General features: G+C 42.8%; 2 protein-coding genes across 4 annotated transcripts in view; one reads left to right on the forward strand and one right to left on the reverse strand.

Moving 5' to 3' along the window:
* The window catches only part of Nlg3 (Neuroligin 3), a 236,787-nt gene that overhangs the window by 180,670 nt on the left and 30,951 nt on the right, over positions 1-25,166 (reverse strand). The window contains exons 5-7 of one of the 2 annotated variants that reach the window (XM_034328691.2): positions 12,487-12,686; positions 12,232-12,252; positions 12,108-12,141 (exon numbers count right to left, since the gene is read on the reverse strand). The gene's annotated coding sequence lies outside the window, so the exon portion shown is untranslated. Of the gene's footprint in view, positions 1-12,107; positions 12,253-12,486; positions 12,687-25,166 lie in introns of both variants that reach the window. The other variant, XM_034328690.2, reaches the window with a different exon arrangement.
* The window catches only part of LOC117606333 (uncharacterized), a 49,151-nt gene that overhangs the window by 4,430 nt on the left and 19,555 nt on the right, over positions 1-25,166 (forward strand). The window lies entirely within an intron of this gene.

Here is a 25,166-nt window from a genome sequence, read left to right on the forward strand (position 1 = left end):
CAAATCAACGAATCTGATCCGCAATGAACAAGACTACACCATTTATCTGATAATATTCTTTGCTCTCCGAATTTCGCAAAGAGGAAAAACACAGAAATATTCAGAAAATATTCAGGGGATCTACAGTAATTTGGAAATATCGATAAATTTAGAAATGATCGAAAAGTGTATTTGACATGATCGAATCAAACGACAAACTCGTTCGTTCTTCCTTCTATACGGTTCTCCTCCGAGAAGCTAATTAAAAGTAATCAGCCGCGTTTGCGATGAGCCGTTAATTAAGGGGAAAAAACGCGGAGCGCGGTGCCGATTATCCCCTCGAGGATTACTAGAGATTTTCCTCCTCTTATTCCTTCTCGACGCCACCACTGGAAACCTTCCACCCTTCTCTCCTTCGTTTTCTATCTTTATCCATCGTTTCCGACCAGAACGTCGCATCCCTGTCTGTTCGTTCCGTAGATACGGATCAAAATTAACTAACCGAAGGTATGCTTTGCAGCTAAGAGCAAATATTATTGCCTCTTTGCGTCCAAGTTTTTCCCCCCTTGCTGAAGATAATCCCGTGACGATACCGAAAAATTTCAATCCTCCTCGTTTGACTTTCTTTTTTATCATAAAAATATGTAAGAAATTATAGAAGCCTTATTTCGTACAATAACGAAGTAATTTCCCCGAAAAAAAAAACATGTTTATCAAAAGCCGGAAAATATCTGCGAGCGATTCTTGAAGTTTCGTAATAAGGAATCGTAAATTACACCGGTTATCTGACGCTGTTAGGGGTTGATGAACGCGAATCAGGGGCTCGGTGATTTTGAGGGGTCAAATTTGACTTGGTAATACCAGGCGAGTTTCTCGTTTTCCTTATTTGTTCCTCGGCGGACCGTGAAGCGTGGCTTCGAGGGTAATGGTTCATGAAAAGAAGTTCCGCGAGAGTGTGTTTCAACTTTTTTACTACTCCTTGCGTTTATCTTTTAATTTGATTGTTCCTTCCGTAGAGAGCGGTGGCTTAGAATACGAGATTAAATTCTTAAGTAACAGGGGCTGAAAAGTAATTGAATTGCTCTATTAATTATTACGATTTACTTAAAGCTGATTTCCACTTTTATCGTTTCTAATGAAGAATATCGATGAAACGTTTATGTAGTTATTTTCATAACACTTGAAACTACGAATCTGACGGATATAAGAAAGCGTCGAAGAAAGACCGATGAAAGATGCGGCCCTGTTGTAAATAAATTGGAACGGACCAACGTGGGATGCAGGAGCTTTTCCCGGGAAGATATATACACCCTCTTAAATACTGAAGCTGGACCGGATAAGGGGTTGCTGCGGATGCGAAAAGAAAGCAGTTTTCAAGGAGATCGTATCTGCGAGAGGGCGCGTGCCCTCACGGGCCAGTAAAATATCGGGAAATTCATTAATGCTCGTTTCGCGAGATTCGGTCAAATAGATTTCAACCCCCGATTGAATTTTACACCGACGACGCGTTCTAATGGAAACGGACAGCGATGTCGATAGCCCGCTGTTCTTTGACAGCTTTGTCGAACGTCCCAGCAATCCGGCTTTCGCCTTTGGTTTACTGAGATTATTCCATCTACGAATTGATGTGTTTTGGGAACTATACGCGTTCGATCGAATTGGTGATAATTAAAAAGAAAGGCTCGTAAATCTGTGAGCCACTGCGTGAACGTAGAAAATTTTTGCCATTTCATGGACCTGGTTTCCTCGTGGTATGACGCGTTTCCATATGCAAAAGAACTTCGAACATTATTACCGGAAGCTAGGGCAAAGTAGGTGAACCGGAGATCAAGTTTGGATCGTTAGGGCAACTGGAAACAAAGTTACGCGTAAAAATAAGCGGTTTTCGTTGTAGGTGAAAACGAGATGGCGAGTGGGGAATCGGGTACGAAACGGAATGGCTTTTGAAATTCGGGTGGAAAATTCAACGGAGTGGATCATAAACTGGCACGACGAAATTGGCCGAATTATTGTACTCGCAAAGCGACCCGAAACACCGGCAGAGGGGAAAAAGGAGCGAACCGTATCGGTTACACGTGAAGCGTGGCCAACGTGATTTGCACTGCACGACGAATCAAACCAACCAGCTAACGGCCGAACGGTTCGTTTGTTTTCTGAAATGCGATACAACCGAGTTCGGTCCCCGTTATTTTTCGCACCTGCGATTTTGCCGCCAGACGATACCTTCGAATAATGTTACTAGAAAAAATTGGAAAGAGGTGCAGGGAATAGCATTTTTCACAGGGGTGAGATTGATTTTTTTCAGCTGAGTTTATTCAAACTCGTAACTTCAAAAATGAAACTAATCATCCAATAATTAGAAGAACCTTCCATATGATTGACATTGTGAAAACGATCCGATTTGATGCTAGTTTACACCAGAGAGGACAGGCTCTCCAGAAAAGTTTCGAAGAATCGTGTCAGGTGCACGAACGGAAACACGTCGACCATCTCTATTCCCTCCACGTCGTCGCGCCTCTACGGATTTCCGACGAATTCAATTTCTTCGTTGACCTTAATCCTTGACGCGAGCCGATCTCTTCTGGTCGGCGACGGAGAGTATCGAAGTCCCGTAATCCATGGTCGGAGACAAATTTAAGGCACCGGAACATCGGTGACAAATTTCGTTTCCTTCCATGCTTCGTGCACTTTGATCCTTCCCGTGAAATCTTGCTGTTAACCAGCGAAAAGGAAAATCTTTCTTCTAATTTCCGTTTCCTAAAATCATTTGCTTGCTATTTTTCATTCTTATTGACAGAAAAGAATTTCACAGAAGTAACCACACAAATCGGTCTCGAACTTTCAGAAAGTATTTCACTCTAATGTTTGAAAAGGTTTGCGGGGTTAAGTTCAACCTTTGCTCTGTTGCTTCGAGTAGAAATAGAAAGAAGCAGAACTAAGGACGAGAACAGTAGGAGGAAACGGGGCTGCAACGCCCAGCGAGCAGGAAGTTTATGGATCACGGGTACCAAAGGTTGAGTGCTCTTTTTTGAAACAGTTCGCCCCAGAACAGTTGCAAGTGACCTTTCAAAAGTCAAAATCCAAAGGATTTCAAGATACAGCTCGAAACTATTAATGTAGGAAGACCTTACTAGATGATACTGCTAATTTACTAATTACCAAGGAGGACAGTTGATCAAAATCATTATAATAATTGATCAAAAATATCAAATTATTAATCGAAAGATACAGGACGATCGTCCAGCAGTTAAAGCACAATTTCGAGGTCGAGGATCATCCAACAGATAGAAACGTGTACTGGAGTGGCACTCGGTTGCCAGCAGGCTTTTGTACCTCGACATCCTTATAACAGGTTCAATTTCTTTTGTGCCACCTTTCATCCGACTCCAAAAGAACCTTCCGAAATGCACTCTTCTTTCCACCACATTTTTTCCAATCACAAACTCGCCAAGTTAAATAAGACGACAATTTTCACTTGAATTCAAAGCCTGAACTCTTAAAGTTCGAATAAGGTCATCCAAGTGACCTTATTATAAATCGAACAGAAATTTCATCATAACACGATTGTTCAGCTTGCAATTTCTGTACAAGCTTTCAAGAATCGTTTTCCATTCACCGGCGTATAAATTGAACGAACCAGAAGCCGAGCAGGCTAGGAAATTAATACGCAACGTCAGCTGCCAGGCAGCCAGCTTAGTTTCCTTTCGCTGCAAATTTCTCCGGCCGTGGAATATCATTTTCGTTTCACACTTCGGCTAATTGAACGTCCACAGTCGGTTGGAAACGTTTCACGGGCATTTACCGGCTCATTTAGCGTGGCGGAAAAGGGATGCCGTCCCCTAGCACGGTCGAACCTTAGCGAACGGGTTGACGAACGAAATTTCGTGGCTGTCTTTCACCGTCGATACTACTAATTAATAGTAAATCAGTCTGGCCTGGGTAATGGATGACGTTTTACCAGGCGCACGTCTGCGTATCGCGAATAACAGACGTGCTCCATGTCGGACCGATAACGTCGTTATCAGTGCATATGGGTTTCAGGACCCCACGTGCGTTTGTCATATCCGCAGTCGTGACATCGGGCTTTGGAAGAGGCTCGAACGACAGAAGAGGAGAATAGTGGCCGTTCAAGCATCACCCAGCGATTTTCAACCCCCCGTACTCCGCGTACCTCCAATTTCGCCAGCATTTTTTGATTGAGATTTCGACGCTCGAACGTCGATATTAAATTTGCCAGGGAACGAAAGCGTTGGAAACGCTTCCTGGAAAATCTCTCAACGTTTCCCGGGCTACGTGAGAACTCGAATCTTCCCGTGTTTTCCTTCGCTCCAACGATTGTTGGGATAAGTTTGTCCACGTCCTTGCTCGCTGGACACACTTTCACCGATGCCCGACTGTTTTTCTTGCTCTCGTTCGAATAGTACATTTAAATTAAATTCCATTCTGCCTCCGTCAGGACAGATAGGGTAGAATTTTCGAATTTTCAAGATTTTCGAAGCTTTTGCTCAAAGTACCTAGCGTAATGTTGGAAATATGTCTTAGTTGCGGAAGCATTTCTCATTTTAAAAGTTTACTGCGAGAATAAGTTTTCCGAGTGCGACAAAACGTAGGTATATATTTTAAGGAGAGATATTTCAACGACAGTTTTCCTGAGCACCGTTTCGAGAGACGAAAATAGCTCCGATAGTGAATGTCGCGTTCGAATAGATCAAAAACTGAACGAACCGAGTTCTTCAAACGGGAATTGAAAATCTAGCCAGACTGTCGTATATCATGTCGTTTTAGAAGCAATGAAACTCGTTCCAGAAGATAAAGCGCTACCCAGAGCGAAAGTATTTTTCAATTCGCTCAATAATACTCGCGTGCTACTATATAATACAGTCGTCCATCACCATCGACTAAAAATAAATCTACATAATATTTCATCGCGCTAAAGCCCATGAAATATCCTGCTTCAAAAACATTTCGCTTCTATCATTCGTATGAAATAAATGTTTCTTTAACACGTATGCCATCAGAGCGGACACCAGTGGTCGGCATAAATGTAATCGAATAGGCGAAAGGAAAGAAATTAAATTGGAAAACGTAACGATCGTATTCCGTATGGTCTGACCATGGACGAACATCGTCTACTCGTCGAGATGGTTACGACGAGACGGCAACGGGCGACGGAAAATGGGAAAAGAATAACGCGACAAACGACACTGGGCGAAGAATTCTAGATCGTCAGGAAGTTGGTCCCGTTAGTGGCGTTATGGGATCGTGCCGGAAATTGGCTTTGTTAAGCCAAGAAACCGTGCGTTTCTTCGAGTCGTCGGCTCTCCCTAAGTGCCTGCACGCATCTCTCGAAAGTCTAATGGTTCGTGTTGCGAAACTCGTTTTCGTTACGACGTCTTTTCTCGTTACAACACCGTTCTGGCCGTGTCACGCGTAACCTATACATATTTACAGGGAAGCATTTTCGGGGCATTTTACGTGTCGCGAATTTCAAAGGGTGTTCATTTTCTTGGAAGACATTTAAAAGAACCGTTATCTCGCGACGTCGTTTCTTGGACGAAGAAATAAAAGATAGATCCACGTTCCATTCATCGGAGCAGAGCTGTGACAAAAGCAAAGATCGGCCGGCAATCGAACAAGTAGCCAGGCCATCGGCTTTTCATCGAGCTCAATAAAGGTCCGCGGAAAGGCGTTAAACGATCGATTATAATGAGGAGCAGGGACGAACGGACGGTAACGATTCGCAGGAAAAACGAATGAGCTTTCAACCCCCTATATATAAAATTTGTCTAATGGCTCGGAGAGCGCGGTCGTCCCTCTCTTCTTCCTTCCGCACTTTCTTTCCTCTATTTCCAGCACGATACCTCCGCTCTTTCGCTCGCTAGCTGACCTTTCTTTCCTTTTCCACGTCTCTTCCTTTGTACAATTCCCTCCATCCCTCTCACACCCTGTCCATCCCTTGCACCCACTACCACCAGCACCCCAGGCTTCGCCAGTGACGCCTTCTTCCTTTCTCCAGGAGTGCGCCGGAGAGTTTGAAAGAACTTAAAATAAACGGCGCGTTCCCGACCACCGTTTCTCTCGCCGTCCAACAATACTTTCTGCCCTTTCCCCGTCACTGTTGTTTCTGTCGAGCCAAAACTTTTCTCCTCCAACCCTACACGCAACTCGGCCACACGCGTGCACACGTTTATGTAATTTCGGTAACATACGGCAACAAGCTGGATGGCCGCCTCGCGATTCGAAACTTTTCTAATTTTCCTTCGACCCCGTTGTTTGCTATTCTAAATGATAAGGATTTGTCGCGGAGCGAAGATTTATTTGGAAATTCGAGCGATCACGTTTTCATTCAATACAGGATTTCCTTAAAACGTTCGTTAACTAAGCATCGCTTAGCCGCATAGCTCATTAAGTGGTAACGGTAATTTCTCCGAACACACCGGGAGGGTTTCCGGGTCCAAGACGGTGGTCTTGAGAGAGACACACACGACGAACTCGACGACATCGAGGGACCACCCGGTGAAACCAAACGCCCCCTGGGATTCACGGCTATTTGCATTCCCTATCTCCGTAGTTAATCGTTACTCGGTAAACAACTGTCCGTGTTCTGGCTGGCGTAGTCCATGGAGATTAACGCCCACATACAGGGTGACACGTTTTAACCGCGCAATTTCCTCGTATAATCAACCATCGTATTATAAGGAACGTATATTTCTGAACGCTGTTTCCGAATGCAAAATGCATTTTCATGCTAAACGCCGCTTCGCCGATGCACCGTTCATTAAACGTTTCTTCATTTTCTGAATGGAGTAGTACGTTTTCTTTTGTATCACCGTGTGCTTTAGACCGCGTTGCGAGGAAAACAGACGGTCTATTGTTTTCAAACAATATTGGTTCGTGGCTACGAACGACGAGAAAGACTACACTACCCGCGGTGTTTAGAAGAGTTTAGAGCTGGATCTGCTATTTTAGGGAAACTATATATTTTCCTTGGCACGATGGTTCCCCTCGTAGTATGGGGCAGTCGATAACTTGATATCGGGCCAAGGTAAATAAATGGAACGTTTGAACTATGCGGTAAGTGGAGAAACAACGTTTTAGATGGTCATAATCTCCTCAAGAACTGCTACAACTACTATGCCATTCACTTTATTTCCTATTCAACGATTTTTCAAGTTACTACTTTTCTAACCATCACGAATATCGAAGGATCAATTGTTAAATCAACGTTGTTGTGAAATCGCTAATCCAATTCGTCAAGGTCGAGGCAGATTATAAACCTCGTTCATGGTGGAGAACATTAATCAAAGGTTTCGCGTTGATTAAAACCGTGACATCGTCGCGAGACAGGGAATAGGTATCGCGTGTATCCATTGAATTGTAGCATCTCGTGTGCGAGTTTGTGCGCGGCCGATTCATTCGCTCGTATTAAAAAAAGAAAGGAAAAAAAAGAAACGTGCACCGTCATCGGCCCTCAAAATCACGAAACGCGGAATTATTAAATAGCCGATTAAAAGGGGTAATGTATCAGCGCATAGAAGGGTGTGTTCACGCGCGCCAGCCCCGCGGTGTAATTACCTCAAATGGTTTTTCCAATGGAACGCGTAATTACGTTAAAGGATTACAGACAGGCCGGAAAATTAAAAATCACATTAACCTCGAACACGTAGACCGTCGAACGGCCATTAACCGTGACTAATTGAAATCTGACTTAACGAGGCGTATTTCCATCTCTCCCCGAAAGAATCGTAACCAGCCGAGACGTCGCCTAATTCGTTTTCTAATTATTATTGCATCGTCACTTTTAATTAAGAACTGCCTAATTCGAATGGAAGCCAAAGATGCAACAGTCACCCTGGACTAGTCGCTACTTAATATGGAAGAAAAGCAATGCAACTGCTGCTCACAGCCTATCTACAGAAGACCAGACGCCATCATGGCAGAGGTAACATATCGGCTATGCATGCTACGGACTTTGGTTCATCATTATGGAAGTCTCGAACGGTGGCCGCATCGAAGAACCCTTCTGATAGGGTGGAACGGTATGAATATCCGTCTATTCAGCTGGCTCTGTTTACCCGTGGTTAGACCTTCGTCGAGGATCACGTAAGGAATCGAGACGTGAGCGTGGTAATAATTGTGTCTCCTCCGTGGCACGGCATGGATTAATTCTCACGTTAAATGCACTGCAGCCTAGATTATCCAGCAGGTCCTTTTAGTGGCCTGGGAAATCGTCCCTAAACCGTGCTTTCATTTGTTTATCTTCTGGATCAACTACCGTTCGAAAAACTTTCTATACTCTAGTTAACTGGTAGGGAACGAATTAGATGATACACGTAATTGGAACCCTTAACAACCTGTTGCGGACCGAACGTCCTGGTTAATTAAATCTATACATTGTCAGCATCGTAATTCGATTTTACAACATAATTTAATTTAAATTGATCGGCGAAAGGGAAGCGGTACACAATGGAAGGTTTTCAAGTTGAATTGACGTTCTTAAATCGTTCCATCGCTAACAGAACGCTAAAGCTCGTATTTCGTCGATTGCTTCGGGGACTGTTGGTCGGTTGGACGATTTTATATTGATTCCTTTAAGACTCGGATTGATTCGATCTCGTGAAAGTTCCTTTACGATCGTATCCCGACTGGAAATTGGTCAGGCAATTGCACATGATGGACAAGTTAGTAATGGAACCGGTTGCGGCCTCGGATAAATTCTGGAAATTAAATCGAGCTACTCGATCCTTTCCTGCAAACACGCTTTTCAATTCTACACTTTTCTCTCCTTTGAATTGTCTACGCGTTCGTTGTTCGAGAATTAATACGATGGATGATCTAATATGTAATGTTACAAATTTATAGAGATCCGGCATTGAAAAAAGTTTGATCTGCCTTCGGAGGAAAGCATTTATCGTTTACAAATCGCGACAATTCACAAGGGGATCGGTTGTAACGCGGTGTTTCGCGAAACGACCGACCCGTTTGGGATGCTCGCTGTAAATTCATGAAGCATCGATTCCGTCTGAACGACACGGCTTTGCATACGGACACACGAAAACGATGGAAATAGTCGCGGCTCTGCTTACGAAGGATCGATGGATCGAATGGATCCGCGTACCTTCGCGAAGAGACTCGTTTGTCCCGATAAATGACGCGCGATACAACGTTGTTCACGTGGAAATTCCTCGTGTGTCTGATCGTCGTTTGATATCGAGGAAGCCACAACTGGCACCGCTTTCCAATAAAAACTTCGAACTTATCTCGAAGATATTGTTCGGAGAAATTCTTAGGAATTTAATTCTAAATTATCGGATAAGATTGGTAAGGTATCTCTACTTTATAAAGTAGATCAAAAGAATGTTCAGCTTAAAGTTAATACACCTATTCCGAAAAGCTATGGCCAATTAATGAGAAACTTGAGAAACTCTTGTTGAACAAAGTTGCCAAATTTATTCGCGAACAAAAACTTCTGGTTTATATATTATTTACCATGTCGGAAAAGTTCTTGGTACAGCTACCAGAAGTGCAAGAATTTCGCAAACTCCGATCAAAGTATAAAAGAAAATGTTGAGGAAGTATCTGAGTAGCTACAATAATAATTCGTAACGTTGAAAGATGGGCCATTAAAAACCCAAAGGTGCCGGGCACCTCGTTAAATTATAGAAACTTCTTCGAAACTTTTCTTAGCTTGCTAAAATCATTATTTCCTATCAGAGAATCAATTTCTATACTGGAAAAACAATCTCTTTTCTCACTTTTAACTTTTTACACTTCAAATATACTGTACTAGTATCTGAGGCTACTTGGTTGGAAATTATCAAACTGCCTCGAGCTAAATTGTCACTTATAGTTGCTCAAAGTTGCTCTCAGTTCCTCAACGAAACAGGAGCTTAACTCTGAGACATTCCCTGACGAATGCTCTTTCTGATAATTTCGTAGGAGAACAACTTTCCTCATCTGCATACTAACATCCATACCTTGGAAAAGATTAAACCATTTAAAGATTAAACATCCTACCGTTTCATGCACTCGTACACTAGGCAAAGAAAACTGAGAAATTGAATGACAAAAATTCGATGATTAAGGCAACCGGAGCAGAAAAGATTGTGCCAACAGTAACGTCAATTTTTCATTGGACCGACTCGTTGAAAACGATGCATCCCTTCGGACGTATCGACGCTTCTATCGAAGAATATCAAGCGCAACTACACCGTCAAGCTTTTACGATGGCATCAATTTAATAAATGTCTTTTTCCTGAACCATCGTCGACCCTGTTGCAAGTGGAAACTTCGAATCGACGCAACAACTCGCTTCGCAACGATCCCCGCGTTACGTAAACGTAGCAAATTCAACGATCGACCGAGTCAGCCATTCGTTAACTGAGATTTTCTGCGGTTCTATGGAATCGGAAAGTAAGTAAAAAGAAACACGGCTCGAAGCCGAGGGGAAAAAACTCGGAAAAGTAGGAACCGAGGCTCGAACGAAAAACAAGGAATGTTAATCGATGTCTCTTTGACGGCTACGGAAACCATTAGCCTCGGGTTTTTAGTAACCATCCCCTCGGTTTCCCTTCGCGTCCCACGACCGCCAGAATCGTAATGCACCAGGAGGAGACGGAAGTTTTCAATCTCGCTAATCGATGTCTCGAAACTTCTTCCCGGATTCAGAGACTTCGAAACTTCTTGTACTTCGTACCGTAGTGGCTTCGTACCCTACCATCCCTCAAGGGTGGAAGCAACAAGATCGAGATGATTCCTCAACTAACTAGTAACTTTAAACAGCATATTCAAAATTTGCTTGTTTCGAGGGATGCAGAAAACGCAATACTCAAAGAATAGGGAAAAGAAATGGATATTTGTCCGGTAAAAGGAAAATTGTTTGTAAATGCAACGGGGGAATGTAACATGGGAAATTATAGAAACACCCGAAACTGATTCGAAACCAGGTCAAAACATTCTCTGCTCGCGTAGATGGCTATCCGAAGCGAAAAGCCGCGGGTGTAAACCCCCATTAAGCGTTTCCAAGCTATATTCCCGCTCTGTCCAAGCCTGTCTTCTTACTTTCTAATGAATATAAATATCCATCCCCTTTCTTTCCGTTTTTTTCTCTCGGTTTCACGTTTTCCTGCACCCTATCTCGCTTCTACTCTCTTTCATGGTAACCTCATCTCTAGCTTGAAACCCCATATAATTGTTTCCGAGCAAACTTCCAGATAAAGTTCCTATTATTTTACTAACAGCTTAGCTTCTCTTTCTCTCCCTCACGACGTTCGCTACCTTTCTTTCTAACCTTTCACCTCTGTCTCCGTTTTGCTTTCCGCTTCGCGAACCAGTTCCTAGGAAATCATCCGACTCTCTGTCGCGTTCGCTCGATAAAATCTTCCGGAAGTTCGGGGAATTAGTTTAACCCATTTTCGAAATATTCCCATCCGATGATGTTTATACGGGCTAACGAATAGGGGGCGAGAGAGGGATGGAAAAGGTTTTCGGGACGCCGCAAATGTGCACGTTTAATGAGCAGACGAACAAACTTGCTATCATTTGCCGCGGAATGAACAAATCAAGAGTTTGCAGTAGGCAATTTGTAATCATACCCACGGTCCAACTAACCGACGAGTTAAAACACGAACACGTTGGAAATTGAAAATTTTCGAGGCGAGTCAGCACTGACAGTCTCGTGACATCGGTCACACACGTATAACCTAGAAGGAAACTTCCCGAAGGACCGATAACCGTGTCTAATACAATTTCTGGCCGATAATTTCCGCCATGGCAAAAGGCAACGTAAACGACAATTCCCCCGTGTTAGCCAGGGAATTCGATTTAATCGATAAAATTCATTTCGGAGCCTCGAAACGTGATTTTTATTCCTCTTTGGGTTAACCTAACCTCGCGAATTAAATCAATTTAACACCGATGAACGAGAAAAACGAACGGTGATAGACCCATTGCCTTTCCGGTATCAAAAATATATATTGAACGTCGAAATTTTTGTTAATCATATTAAATGAACAACTGAATAATACCAATGATAAATACAAGTCGCAAAATATTGATATCAACTCGCTTTAATACGGGAAGCATTCGTCGCGTCATCTGTTTGTATAGAATTGTATTGCTAGTCCTACCTTGATTGGCCGCAATGACTCATGGGATGGACGCCTATCATGAAAGCGAAAGTTGAGAATGCACAGGTTAAACAGAGATCGAACTTGTATCAATATAATCGCACGAAATACGTCCGACACGCACAGTTCACTGGTCTCCACAATACTGAAAATGAGAAATAAACACAAATCTATACTGATCTGTTGTGATTTCAAACGATATTGTCGTTGCGAATAGCGTTGTCGTTCCGAAACGACGCCAAACAAAATTGTATGATTTATTGTTCAAACAAGTTTCTCTCGAATGTGCCTTTACATACACAGGTTCCTTATCATGTAATTCACATGTTCATACAATTTTGTTGCAAAACTCTACAAAAAACTATTAATTTTAACTCACCAAATGTAGACAAAATTCCGCGCGTGGGTCTGTCATGGCGGATGGCGGGAAACTACACGGCTGCGCGGCACTAATGGCCGCTACAGCAACTCGGCGCATGCGCGGGTGCACGCGCGAAAAAGTTCGCACTTTCAAATTGCCGGCGCGTGCTTCGATCCTGTTTCGATCACATTCTTTGATCTTTTTTCGCAGAGAACCAGCTAAAACATAATTGTGAATTGATTAATTATGATATTTACATGCATAAAGTAATATAAGTTGATTATATAAATTAATTACAATTTTATTTCTAATTTTGTATTATTTATAAATGCATAATTGTAGTGTCACTGCATAATTAACATTTGATTCCGCACAGTTATCATTGTGTTTTAATAGATTCGTGCTAATCTAAATTAGCAAATTAATTAATCTCGAAACGAACCATAATGCACGGCATCAAAGCCAACCTTGTATTAGTATTCTGTTCGAGTCTGCGGCACGGTTGAGCCCGTGCTCCTGAGAATTTCGCAGCTAGAATTTTTAATGTCCGCCGTGATTAATCCCGGAACCATTTGCAAATTAACCCGAGTGGGATGCGTTGTGACGCACGTCGGCTCTCGTCGCTGTCGTCGTTAGCCCTTTATTTGTACACACATGGTAATCTACCTAAACGAAAGCACCCTCTCCCTGACATGATTTACAGTGTATCCACTTTGAAATCATTAATATTAGTTTGAAGTATAAAACGAAAGCGATCCGACCGTGAGAATGGACTAATCGCGTGCCAAGCCGCGTTATATTGTTCCTTATTCGGAAACCGTAAACCGACCTGGACGTGGTGCACGGGGCTGCTTTCGGCCGTACATCAAACACAGATAAGGGCTTGCCACTTATTGCTGGAAAATATATGGCGACCCATTAAACGCAGCAAGAAGCCAAGCAATCACGTTGCCTCGCGATGATTTATCGATTGCTTGTTGAAAAATACCTGAACGTACGTGCAGTTCGTGTTACGATGGCTCACGTTACACTGCATTACACTAAATTATGCAGATTTTGGTAGTTAAATCTCGTACACGTTTTCATGCCAAATGGCCAACGAAACCATCGCGTCAGACAGTAGAACGAGACGCGAGCCGACAGACCACCTCGCTCCTCGCCTCTTTCCGTTCAACAATTCGATGCGTCGTGATTAACGACTCTCTTCGATCCTCCGTATCCATCTGCGCGAATATTTATTGCCCTGGATCGCAGCTACAATTAATCGGCCGTTTATAATTCGTAATTAATTATCCCGTGACGTTACACGGATTTTTTGAAACGTCGCGCTCATAAGCTCGCCGTTACACGCGGTTGCCAACGGATCGGATAATTGATTTATTCGTTACACCTCTGTTGAAATATCTGTTTAGCCCGAACGATTTTCATGACCATTTCGAAGGTGGAAAGAAATTGCGGAAAGATAAGCGAATGGATGACAGACCGGCACGCGTAGAAGCAAAAAGGTTGCGAGTAGACAAGCATGAAGAAAAAATGTAGGCATAAAGGTAGAAAAATGCATTGTCACGTAAGAAAAATATACATGAAGCGCAACAAAAGGTTACGATAAACTGTGCGGCTTGACGGCAAGAAAAACCAGTATCTTTGCATAAAAAGGATACGTAAGTAGCGTGTGAAAAATTGCAACCCATGAAACCAAGAAGAATGAGAATATAAATAGTTTATGGCTGGTTTAAGGTGCTAGCGATAAGGTACGAGCTTCGTGACCATTTTATCGACAAACAACTTTTATTATTTTCTACGAGACCATATTGCACCTTGCTCCTGACTTCGTCGACGTTGTATCCCTCCTTTATTCGATGCTAAGGGACGATGCAATTGCTACGTCAATATCTAAGCTATATCAACTATGTTCGCTTCCATAAACACAAAAGATTATAGCGTAAGAAGAACACTCGTATCCTTGCGCTACATTTTATTGGTACTCGACAGATTCTCAACAAACTTTGACAATTTTTGCACCTTTCCTCTTAAACTTTTACTGGTACGATGAAATCTTCAGCTTCGCCTCTTACACTCTCAAGATGCAGTTACTTCTGTCGTAAGGAAGGGAAGTTACAACTTCTAATTTTGCAGTCGTGAAATCACTCACCATAAATTTGAAAGAGCAATTTGTAGTTTATAACGCTTCGAGGGTACGTATGATCCTAGACTGAGTATAGAGAATATTTTTACTCGTATTTCGACATTCTGTACGTGTCTTTCAGAGAAACAACGGCCGCGTTTCCACGTACAGTAATGCGACCATAAACGAAACGCTCGCTCTGCGGTCAGTGGATCGCAAATTATTGGTAGCGGTATTATAGCAACGATCGCGAGCTGTTCGTCGATATTTGACCGTCGCTATCGTCCGAACATTTTCACAGCTATCTGGAAATTTCTGGCTGCCACAGCTGTTTCCCTCGCGTTATTCATTCCTGTTGGCAGCCGCCGGGTAAAATTCCTTGCATGGAGGAACAACCGATGGATCCAGCTAAACACGTGAAACCCGTCTCTATACACATTGCACGCTGGTCGAGCTTAATTATTACCCAGGGAAACTAACAGTTCCTCCATTTCTAGCTGGAAATTCTAAATCCTCGTGAAGCTGCGCATCAGGATTTTCACCGTACGAGGATTTAGTTACGGTAGCTTGCCTGATAACGGTGTCTACTTGCCTGATCATACGCTGACCCATTCTACTGGCCTGACTACCTAGCTTATTCTACTGAACGACCTATAACGAGGCTGCGATCAATCGTATGGCACGAATCTGGTTTATACGGTTTCGCAGTTCGCCACAATCCTTCCGCAATTATTTGCCAGGGAACACGATTCATAGTCACTTCCGTGGCTAAAGTCAGCCTGCTTGGTAAGCGAGGGAGCAAAGAAGCAGGGACAGAAATTGAAACGGTCGTACAGCCAGGACTAATTGCCGTACTTGCGGTAGGCTTCGCAACGCGTATTGCGGCCCCGTATCTTCTCTTAACGTGACGGTCTAACGGGAAGCAAAGCACCCCGGCATTTCCGCGAGACCTGGCTGAAGCTTGTGGAACAAGCGAGCTGTTGCCGACACGAACAACGTCGCGTGTGCACACCACTCAGCAGATTGCAGCCAACTGAAGTCCGTGGTCTGAAGTGGTGTCGTTTGCTGAATGGCGTCGATGATGCTGACGGTCGTCGTTGAAAATTCGAGGTCTCCCTTAGCCAGGGACGGTCAAACAATGTCGGCCTTAATGAGTCCTTAATTATTCCGTCAGTCGAACCGTAAGCTCGACCCCGTTGACTTTGATGGGATGATTGGATGTAATTAATGGTCTGCTATTGTACTCGTTCGGGTTCAAGCATGGATGACCTATGGTGCTCGCGGTATTCACGATACGGCTCTCATCGTCCGGATAATCTTTAATGCAATGGAATTTCTTAGATGCCTGGACGGGTAGAGAATGAATACCACGTTAATGGAATCGAGCTTAAGCATTTTTATTTGCTCGGCTTTCTTGGGGTTGTTAACCGATAATGCTTCTTTAAACAAAGGTTTCTTATTTGAAATTATGGTCACGAATAAATGTAGGTCCTCGCAGCTTGCATGGAAACATAATTTACTGCACAAAGACCTATACTTATCTTCCTAACCTCGATGCACAGTTGCTGCAATACGAGTACTTTGCTGTTGCATACTGAATTACGGTCTCGTGAATGTTTCTCATTAGAATCGTCGTTTAACTTGCGTTCTTAATCTTACCCTCGTTATCATTTCGAAACTTCGAGGCTCAGAAAAATTGTATGCTATCTGAAGAGTTCTTTGCATTACGAGAATGATATTGCATATTACGTGAAACGTTCGACAAATATTCGTTGTTCATCCGTCTACAGAGCCGACCGACTGAAAGTAAGCCTCGGATGGGTCAAGGCTCGATCAGGATTCGTGAGGAAAGATAACGAAGAGTAATCGGGAGCACGGTGGTCCACGATGAAGTGGGCAGACGCGTCTGCAGACGTCGACATCCATTTCTTGAAAGGTATTTCCATTCGACGAGTGGCTGCTTTCCATTTAATTATTCTTCCCTCTTGCCCCGACACCTCACCCCTCGTGCAATCCCTCTGTAAATTAAGTTACCCCTCCCGCTTCGGATGGAAACGCTTCAAGAACGAGACAGTGGTAAAACCAAGAAGTGGACAGCATACAGAAAAGTAAGACTGAACGTGAAACGTTCATCGCATGGGTGGTATTAAAACTTTACGGCGGGTATTTGCGATCGAGATGATAAACGTGACCGATCAGTCCCGTTTGACGATCCGATACCGGCTGTTTAGCTGACAACGCTTGTTAGCGGAAATTGCATTTTAGTCTGATCGGCGAGGACGATCGGGAAGAAACGACGAACAAAGTGCACAAGTGTCGAGAATCGGCTACGTTTATCATCGTCCCCGTTTATCTCGGAGCTCGTTTACGCGACACAAAGGAGCGGCGAGTGTTCCTCATTTGAACGGGGCGACTGGCTACGCCATTTCTTATTTTACCGTGAATATTTTCGAACCAACTCGGCGAGCAGAGAAATATCAGGGGAATAAATCGAACGACGTCTATTGAAACGTCTGCGAGTGGAATTACAGGAAATATTGGAGCGTACGTTCCTCTTTAGAGCTTGTAAGACCAATCGCAGTAGCTATTCTTCGTTTGAACGGAAATAAAACGTCGGTGTTAATCGTGTTCATGTGAAACGATATAATCTTTGAAATTGACACCGTTCTACGACCCGTTATTACTTATTTCGAAAGGTATCGAACAGGAGACTTTCGATATATCCTCACGAATTTGTCGTTTCAAATGGACCGAAACGAAATCGTGCCTCGTGTGTGGTCGGGGGTTGTTGCCCGCCGCCGATCGATGATAATTTTCGAGGCATTCGATCCCTTTCCTTTTCGAAGGAAACATTTTTCTCTTCTCGTCAGTGTAACGGGCCGAATAATGGTTTGCCCCGACTGCCACGATACCGTCAACTTCTCATGACGTCAATTTTTTTCCATATGGCCGAGTCTGGCGAAATATACACGCAGCTTCGCTGGCTTTTCTTCAATCAGCCGAGCCCTGGTAATATCCCCGAAGCGTTTGCAAGTAACGTGTTATTTCGAGCGTGATGTTTCATACGTGTATACACCTATGTGTATCCGTATGCTTGATGCACATTAACATGGAATTAATTTTAGGAGGCGGACGCCTAGCCATGTATATTTTCACGCTTTACCCGCCAGTGATTCTCAAACGACTTGTTCCGTATTTTCGTAGGTGTCGAGGTCGGTGAATTATTCGATCCCTCGATTCGGAACGATCGATCGCCTTCAATTAAACAGGGTAGTCGATTTTACGTCTGGGATAACTCAGATTGAAATAGTCCAGCAAGATTAGACCTTTATGTTTAATTTTAAATAAGCTTTGAACATTTCCGTCTTGCGGAACATTTGTAACAGTGCTGACAGGTAGTAACCGAGTTCTCGGAACTTACAACGCTTTGTCAGCCAAAGTTTCGTCATTGACATTTCGCCAGTCACTAAACGCTAATTTCTCACAGACGTTTTTCAATACGCTCGTTGCAATTCCAATAATGCAATTTTTCATTTTATCCGAACCGTGTTCAGGATAATTTCCGCTTCGCGAAGGAAACGTAACAATTCGACGGCTTAATCTCACGGGCACACTGGATTGTCTAAACTGAACGCTTTATCTGGAAACGTTGCCTTCTAAAAATTCTCTCGTCGCTCGTACGTTTCAGTTTCTTTTTCCAAGCGGTGTCCAGTGAAAAATAGGAAGCGGTAAATCATGATCGGAAATAAAACGCGAACCGTGGATGATCGCCGGTGTAAAAATTTCACGCTCGAAGACACGTCTTGTTTCGAATCGGAGCAGCAGCCACCAACACGTGGCAAAAACATTGCAATGTGTTGAAATAAAAGAGCGAGGAACAAAAAATGCAAGGCAAAAATGAAGAAGAAAGAAAGCTCGTCACGGTTCCATACCAGATTTCACGATCCATGCCGTATTCTTTAAGTCCCGGTCGAAAAATGAAAAATTGGGTCGTCACCCTTGTACTTGCTGACGTCATCGTTTCTTGAACTCTGGCATAGGTAGCTTGATTCTGACATTTTCGAGCGAACACCCTCCTCTTCTACGGATACATCTGTGCACCCAGACTCGACGAAATTAAATGCATCACTTCAGATAATAATCATTTTGAAATTATTCCACGTTGAAAATTCGCTGGTTCTGAATTTCTTTCTGCATTTTCTGCTTTACTGTTCTTCAATACTTTGTCGTAAAATTTCTGTTCTTTGCCCAAAAGATAGTAACCGAAGTGTAGATCAAGAGAATTGGGTCGCGATTATAATAGGTTCTAAAATATTCTATTTTTTCTTTAGTATAGGGTTGAATATTCTTCGACTCAAAACGATTTAGTTGCTCTTGTTTGAATGATAACATGATATTCCCGCTGGATACGTAGATACGAGTATTCGAACGTGAAATAGAGCGTAGGGAAGCTGCAAAATTATAGGGCATTACTGCGAACCGATCGCATTAAGAATTTTTATTCGAACGTACTCGGATTCCAGCAATTACGATCGGCTATTCGCCGATCGAAACTCGTGAAATATTACGCGAACGAGATCAATGGACGAAAAACGTCGCGATATATCAGGCAAAGTATGCTGAAGTGGTCGAACGATTCGCGAATCGATTTCGTATTTCATTCGGCCATTACGCAGCACAGCGGATGAACATTTTACTCGACGATTGTTGTTCACGTTAATGAAGAAGATCGTTTTTCTTCTCCATTTTTATTTTCTTCTCCCGGAAAATTCACCGCCGGCATTGTATATATATTTCCCTGGGAAATGAGACGAAAAGTCCGTCAATCTCTGGTAAAAGAATCGTTCAGTTTTCCATGCAATATCGAAGAGATACTTTTTCTCATTCCTCCTCGATGGTTTTTCTTTCTTTTATCATCGCAATTGACAAACGAAAAATTGTAATTTTTTACTTTTAATCTCACAAATGTATATGAAAATACAATGCACCGATAATGGCTTGTGATGACGCTGACAGCACTCGAGGAGGAATGCTGAAAAATAAAACAATTTACGTACTCGGAAAATCGATTTACTCCGACTACGTGAAAGGTGGAACACGCAGGTGGCATTAATTTCACGAATGCAATCGACGCGTAAAATGCATCTAACGACGCCGATGACACGAATGCGACAACTCGCGAGGCTGACAAATCCGCGGGAAGGAGAGGAAAAGGAAACGGCGTGGAACGGAGCGGTGCAAGCTCGCAAAGTAAATAAGGTGAAAGCTCATTAATGGCACGATCCATCGAAATGTCATTATGCTCGTCGCGGATCGTTTCAGTTTACTCGAGAACGCGAACGTGTGCACGCGTGTGAGAACGATTGTCCACGCCACTCGAGTTCGATGCAACTCCGCGCCTCGCCGTCACGCTACGCGCTGATTATCCGAAGCGTTTGATTAATTGCTCCGTTAATTGATTCGCGGTGGCTCGACGATGCGCAATAACCGACGGACGATGAAACGACGCGTGAAAGACCGGACGCGATCGTCCTCAATCTACCGGCACGATCTACGAATCGTTAATTATTAGTCGAATTCGAAGACAACTAATGACGATCAACGAGTTAATTAGCAGAGAAACATCATTCTCTGTCTCGGAATAAGCCCTTTTCAGAGGGTCACGCGACAACGATACAACATGTGCACGAGTTTCATGGCAAACAGGGGTTCGAACAAGTACAAGGGTCCCATGATGAGCGGTACTCACCCTTCGCTCTAAGCCGGATCGTTCGTCCGTGGTTTTTCGACACCGGATACGCGGAGAGCAGGAAGTAGGACGCAATGTCCGACCGTGGCAAATAGTCCGGTAAATTACAGCAGCGATGACCGTCGAGCATGGGGCAGCAAAGTGTGACTACGCTCGTAGCTCGTAGTTTACACTGTAGGCCGGCTCCATAATCTCGTACCGTGGAACCGTGCGAATTCGTGCGGCACGTTTAACACGAAGGGAATCGAGGGCTGGGACTCGATCTGGCGAGGGTAAAACTAAATTGGGGATGAGGATGCGAGGGGTTAAAAGGAGATTCATATAGGACATTACGGGTTGGAAATAGGTTGCGAAAATATTGAAAGTAAGAGAAGGAAACATAGCGCGAGAGACGCGACACGATTGGCACATCGAAGCGATGGTCAGAGGAGGTTGAGCCGGCAATTTCGAGCGTGCAAGCATGTAGCAGTGTTCCGGGTTGTTTGTATTCGTGGCGGTTGCATTGCCTGAAGCGTCGTTTTCCGAAATTACGAGCCGATACCGTAACAATCGGTTGAGCGATGCACCACCGCGTCACGTCAATCGCTATATATTTTCTGCTAATCGATCGACGCCACTTCCGGCGAAATAGATCACGCGACTAGACGCGATCGTCGGCCAACCACGGGAATAACAAGCAATGAATTCGTCGCGGTTTTTGAAAGGCCGAATTTAACGACCTCTCGATTGTCGATCGAATATCGGTCAGGCTGGATCGGTTAATGGAGCGACCTCTTCTCTTCCTCCGTGAATAATTAACGCTTCTTCGGGAATCGGTTAATTCCTACGCGACCGACGGGATTAAACTTGGAGAGCGATGGAATTAGCGTTGAGCGGTACGATGAGATCAGTCCAAAGCCGTTCGCTCGTTATTGAATCCTCTTCTTGTTCTTCTCATTAGATTTTTCTCTCGTCTTTTTTTCTTTTCCTTCGTGTCCTTCGGAACGTGAAAATTCTTACCGTTCACAACGTGTCGTACTACGCCAGAGAAAATTACTGGTATGATGAATCGAGTAAAGTTTTCGTTGAATTTTTATGAAGGTATCATTTTTTAGACAGCACAGTTTGGATAAGAAACTTTATACCGGGTAGTGGTGATTCGTAGCGGTTATGCAGTTGAGATAATTAATAGGGGATGGCAATCGTTTTTTGTTAAAAGTGTCCAGCTTAATTTGCCACTTGGTTTGAAATTATGATAACAGTACGCTCATAAAGATACATTAAATGAAATCTCGACTCGTTGTATTATCATGAACGAACGATAATTAATGTGCAAATTAATTTATGCTCAGCGAATTGAGATTTTAGTTCTAAAGACTTCTTTCAGTAGTGTATTTAAACATTTCAACTGTTTTCGCTATGCAGGTGTTATTCAGAGAAAATTGAAATTCAGAATTTGATGAGCACGCAAACTTATACTAAATGCAAAACTCGTGGAGGCAAGCGAGTGCGTATGCGGACTCGTACGCTTTCTCGCAAAGACGCAAACGAAACGAAACAGAATGAAGGAAAAAATTTCATTTTTGTAACACGGCATTCGTAGAGAGACTGGCTCGGTACAAAACAACGTTTTAAACCGTACACACCTTTCAAACTCTCAGCAACTGCAAACACGTTTAGCAAGTTTGGATGAAAAGAAGAGTTTCATTACCGTCAGACTGTTGAACAATTTTGTTTAAATAAATAAATAAAAACGAGTTCGTTTGGAACCACCTCTTGCTATCCATTTACATCGTTACCCAATGTAAATTTTAACTGTATCAACATATGAAATTGCGAAACGATGTTGCAACCTTTTCTGAAAACAGCGAACAAGCGACATCAACGAGTTACAATGCATCATGTCCGGTAGGTTGGTCGCGCAGCAGAAAGAGATTCGGTCTGGCACGAAACTGGCAGGAATTTCCAACGGTGGCGTTGGTATTCTCCGAAAGTCGCGGTCACCTAGCCGTTTACGACAGGGCTTTTTCTCTAGGACGCGGCAGAAAAGCTTTTAAGCTCCGCTTTAAAAAGGACAGTCCGGTTATCGGGGCAAAACCTCCGCCGCCGCCTTCTGCCACCGCAATATCGGATAACTCCGGCCGCGGTTTGCGAGAGCAGCTCCGCTTCATGCATTTAAACGGGCAACCTAAAAACGTTATTACGCTTAATAATGCCCTCTCGTTATTAGGTTTGCCCTGAGCTCCGATTGGTTCGACGCGATGTCCTGCCCGTTTCAACGATGCTAGGGCAATTGGAGGAACTAATGAGGTAGTTGAGCTCTAATCAATGATCATTTATTTGTTTCGTTAGTCACAGTGGTTTTGACTGCGGAATGGAAATAACTGGTATGCTTATCGAGAGGCAATTATAATTGTGTCGTTTGAAGGAGTCCAAGTATGAGACGAACATGTAGCTCGGCTTTGAATTGGTTTTTAATATTTGGCAGGTTAGTACTTTGAATTTTAACTAGTCATTTTGTAAATGAAAGTTGTTAAATTAAATTCAATACTACTTTCCTGCTGTAATTTGTTTCCTCAGGTAACAAGCAACTGGGTTATTAAAATTCATAAAGCGTTCTAACATCGAACTATAAACCATCCACGTTCTATAGTTTCACTTTGATGGGTAAAGTTTGATAGCGAACCTTCATGAATTGGCTAAATCAAATATTTTTTTAATTGATGAAATGAAAATTATTGATCCGATTTTTTTTAATTACGTATTGTTGCACGTTTCTGGTATTCGTTATCACGAGTAATTAACAGCAGTTCATATTCGAAATTAAATATTGGAAATGTAATATTATTTAAAACGTTACTCCATTGTATGCTTCACACCTCTGTTCAACATCTCCATTCTTCTTTTTCCTTTTCATTTATCGCGTATTCCGGTGTCGATAAAACGCAAATAAACCGAAATTGCGGCGAACGCATTAATCCACGACTCTGGGAAATTATATGTCCGCAGAGCTGATGCCACGCTGGAGAACATAATTGCTAATAATTTATCGCGAGCAATTAAACTCGCGTTGCCCGGAATTCGTTGATATTTACAACTGCTGCCTCGTTATTTGTTAACGTCTCCTAATTTTCTTTTCTTTTTGAGGATGACGATGATCAGATCGGTAAAAATAATCCAAGGATAATTCGTTCATTCGTTTTAGAACGATATTTCCGTGGAAATACCACGTTACATATCAAACACGTACCACTTTCGTGTTTGTATATTTTTTCGAAAATTTTGACAGGCACATTTCAAAAATAAAAGCACGTCTATCCACATTAACACGTCCTTTTTATAAAATTGATCTTTCTCGATGCTTCGAAAACATTTTTCAACATCCTGAAAGCTAGTTGTAAATAAATAAATCAGGGTAGAAACTGTAAAATAAATTTCATCCTGGGTTTGCTTTGGGTTCAAAGAAATCCCTGAAACATCATCAGAATGAAAACACGAATTACAATCTTTCCTTTTTTCTCTCTATCAAACGAATGTGGTACTCTACAACTTTTTATTCAGATATATGTACATTTATAAAAGTTTGCAACTCTACGAGAGGTTAAATAAAAATTCAAACCTCGTATCGTTTTAAAAAAGATTTAATAAGACGAACTTTAAGATGATGACTGCTTTAAATATAAAGGTAGGTATTCAATTTTCCCTTATAAAGCTCATTGTTTCCTGACGTCCTTTGTTACGATGCTTTTGCAGATAAAATTACCAAGTCAATAAACCCTAGAAACGACATAAACTTGCGAACAAAGAAAATTAATTAATTTTCATAATGAGAATTTCAATATCAGCGAGAAATGACGTTTAAATTCTAAATTAAATCTTTGCCGTGCCAATCTTTCAGGAAGTCTAACTTGGAATTGACAAGTTATAAATAAGATAAGAAAAATCCTTCTTCCAGGAATATTGCAATCACCTTCCACCCCCTTGCATTGTTCCAGAAATATTGATACAAAAAACAACGATCGCTTCATTATGCTGTTCTCATTATCTTCGGACTAGACGGTAATTGTCCACAATTTTCTTTTTCCATTTTTCTGCCCGCCCAAATTTATCTTCGAACGCGTTTTAACTTGATTTGTTGGTTTCCAGAAAAAAAGGGTCACATTGTTCTTTTATTATTGAGACCCTTCGTGGATGAGGAAAATTGCAAGGACAAAGTTATTCAAATAGCAAAAGGATATACATTTCAGCACCTTGATCCTATTTCTTCCAGCTTCTGGAATCTGCTGGAGAAATCCGAAAATCCTGAAGAAACCCGTATACTTCGTCGAAGCTTTTACGGTTCTTGGTTCGAAGCTTCTTCTCTGCGAGCTTGCAAAGCGTCGCCCTACAACAATGTTGTCTCACACCCGTATCGCGGATCCAAGTGGTGTGAAGAATCGCGTATCTTCAAAGCGGCTGAGGAAGGATCGTTGAAAAGGTGTGTATAGAGATGACGGATTCTCGTGTCCGGCTCGCGAGTTTATCACCGGGGCCCTCTGATAAACGGATCTGTTCATGGAGGACGTCACATGCGAGAGGGTGATCGTTGCGAGACGCCCTATCTACTCGAGACGCTTCGCGTAATACATCGGAATACGTGTAGCTCGAATTGAATAGCGTCGTCCAGGATAATGGAAGGCTTTGCCGGACCATGTATCTACACCGCAGTGTTCCTATCGAGCATTCGGATCTCTCACGGTTCTGTCTCCTTGTTGGCAAGCCGGAAGATAAAGAAGCTGCACAAGAACCAGGCCAGGACACTGGATAAAGCTTTCCTCTACTCTTTTTCTTTCACCTTGCAAATCT

The sequence above is a fragment of the Osmia lignaria genome, chromosome 1, assembly GCF_051020975.1.
Source record: "Osmia lignaria lignaria isolate PbOS001 chromosome 1, iyOsmLign1, whole genome shotgun sequence".
Classification (NCBI taxonomy): domain Eukaryota; kingdom Metazoa; phylum Arthropoda; class Insecta; order Hymenoptera; family Megachilidae; genus Osmia; species Osmia lignaria.